This window comes from Callorhinus ursinus, unplaced genomic scaffold (assembly GCF_003265705.2).
Source record: "Callorhinus ursinus isolate GAN/ISIS: 27379988/994484 unplaced genomic scaffold, GSC_fseal_2.0 scaffold2512, whole genome shotgun sequence".
Classification (NCBI taxonomy): domain Eukaryota; kingdom Metazoa; phylum Chordata; class Mammalia; order Carnivora; family Otariidae; genus Callorhinus; species Callorhinus ursinus.
Genome location: NW_027399566.1, coordinates 270 through 3,140, shown reverse-complemented (window position 1 = coordinate 3,140; position 2,871 = coordinate 270). Strand labels below are relative to the sequence as shown.

Sequence of the window (2,871 nt, the reverse complement as noted above, 5' to 3'; positions counted from 1 at the left end):
CAAGCAGGGATAGTGGGAGAGGGAGAAGCAGGCTTCCCGCGGAGCAGGGAGCCCAATGCCGGACTCAATTCCAGGATGCTGGGATCATGACCTGAGCCGAAGGCAGACGTTTGACAACTGAGCCACTCAGGTGCCCCTCAAAAATTCTTTATCACCCCAGAAAATGCCTCCTACTGTAAGCAGTCACTCACTTATTTCCCCTTTCTCCCGTTCCCTAACAATCTCTGTTCTGCATCTATCGGCTTGTCTCTTTGGGGTACTTCACATAAAAGGAATCCTACAATACAGGACCATATAGGGCCTTTTGTGCCTGACTTCATTCACTTAGTGTGATTTTTTGAGGCTCAGCCATTCATTTGGGTCAGAACTTCATTGCTTTTTAACGCTGAATAATAGACCATGATAGGTATATACAAGTTTGTTTATCTATTCATCCATTGATGGATATTTGTGTTGTTTCCACCTTTTGGTTGAACTGTTTTCCACAGAAGTTGCTACATTTTACATTCCTATCACAATGTGCAAGAGTTACTATTTCTCCATGTCTTTGCCAATGCTGGTTATTTTCCATTAAAAAAATTATTATCTTTCAGGATCCCCGAGCCGTAAGGGCGGCCGCAGTCTTGCGATCCTCCCGCACGCGGCTTTTCTTCTCTTCCTCGGTCCTGCATGTCTGGCACCACGCGCTCCATCTGAGTGGGTGGGCGCAGCGCTTGAGTGGCTTGGCCCAGAGAGGGCCGCGTGCTCGGGAAGGGGACTTTGGACTGGAGAGTGGCACAGAGCATGGCGGAAAACCGAGAGCCCCGCGGGGCTGTCGAGGCTGAGCTGGACCCGGTGGAGTATACCCTTCAGAAGCGGCTCCCGCACCGCCTCTCCCGGAGGCCCAATGACATTTATGTCAACATGAAGACTGACTTTAAGGCCCAGGTGGCCTGTTGCCAAAAGCTTCTGGATGGAGGGGCTCGGGGTCAGAATTCATGCAGTGAGATCTACATTCATGGCTTGGGCCTGGCCATCAACCGTGCTATCAACATTGCCCTACAGCTTCAGGCAGGCAGCTTTGGGTCCTTGCAGGTGGCTGCCAATACCTCCACCGTGGAGCTTGTCGATGAGCTGGAACCAGAGACTGATACACAAGAGCCGCTGACCCGCATCCACAACAACTCGGCCATCCACATCTGGTCTTCAGGGTTGCACCCAAGTAATGGAAATGAGGATGGCCACCTTATCCACCCACCCCCACATAAGTCGGCTCAGAGATGGCTCTTCTTGTACTCAGTACAGTCACGGACCTTCTACCAGAGCCACGTAAGAAAAGTCTGTCCCCTTACAGCCCAGAGGACTCTGAACTGCGAGGGAGAGTATTGTCTCTTGTTGGGCCCAAACGATGGGTCTTCACGAGGCTTTGTGGTCTGTAACCATTGTCCTAGACAATAAAAACTACCAAGTTGTGTTAGTATGCAGCCCCCCCCAGAAAAATTATTATCTTTATAGCCATCCTAGTGAGTGTGAAGCAAGTGTGTAGTTTTGAGTTTCCTTAATGCCCAAAGATGATGAATGTCTTCATGTGCTTGCTGGCCACTATGTATATCTTCTTGGCTAAAATGTCTATTCTGATTTTTTGCCCATTTTTTATATGGTTGTATTTTGTAGTATGGTTCTAAGAGTTCTTTATGTATTTTGGATATTATCCACTTATAAAATATGTGGATTAATATTTTCTCCCATTCCTTAAATTGTATTTTCACATTTTTATAATACTCTTTGACACACAAAAGTGTTTAATTTTGAGTAGTCTAATTTAATTTTTTTCTTTTGTTGCTTGTGATTTTGGTGTTGAATCTGAGAATCCTCTGACAAATCCGAGATCATGAAGATCTGCCCCCTATGCTTTCTTCTAAGAGTTTTGTAGTGTTAATTCTTTGATCAATTCTGGGTTCATTTTTGTATATGGGATGAGGTAGGGGTCCATCTTTATTTTTTTGCATGCGGACATCCAGTTGTCTCTTCACCATGTCTTAAAGAAACTATTCTTTCCCTACTGAACAGCTTTCGCATCCTTGTCAAAAATCAATTTTCCATAGATATTTGGATTTATTTCTGGAATCTCCATCCCACTCCACTGGTCTGTCCTTATGCCAATACCATACTGCCCCGGTATCATCCTTATTGAGATATATATAACTGACATAATTATAAGATACTTAAAGTGCATATTGTGGTATATATACATACATAAACATTGTGAAACCATTCCTACCATATAATTAACACATCCATCACCTATTTTTTTTTTTTGGAAGAACACTTACGTTCTACTCTCAGAAAAATTCAATTATACAATACAGTATTATCAACTATGGTCACGTTTTACTTTACATCCTCGGACATTATTCATATTATAGCTGAAAGTGTGTACCCTTTTTACCAACTTCTCCCTATTTCCCCAACTCTCTAGTCCCTGGCAACGACTCTTTTATTCTCTGTTTCTATGGTTTGACCTCTAAAAAAAATTCCACATATAAGTTATACATGTAGTATGTGTCTTCCCCTGTCTGGCCTTTTTCACCTAGCATAATGCCCTCAAGATCCATCCGTGTTGTCACAAATGACAGAAGGATTTCCTCCTTTCCCATCGCTGAAAAATGTGTGCGTGTGTGCGTGTGTACACACACACCAAATCTTCCTTATCTAATTCATCTGTTGATGAACACTTAAGTTGTTTCCATATCTTGGCTCATAGTATTTTGATTTGCATTTCCCTGATGATAAGTGATGCTGAGCACCTTTACATGTACCTGTTGTTTACCTGTATGTCTTCTTTGGAAAAGTATCTCTTCAGCCACATTGTTTTTACTCATGGTACCTTTA

General features: G+C 43.2%; 1 pseudogene; it reads left to right on the top strand.

Moving 5' to 3' along the window:
• Positions 1–783: 783 nt before the first annotated feature.
• On the top strand, positions 784–1,205 carry LOC112818124 (ribonuclease P protein subunit p20-like; annotated as a pseudogene).
• The last annotated feature ends 1,666 nt before the right edge of the window (positions 1,206–2,871 follow it).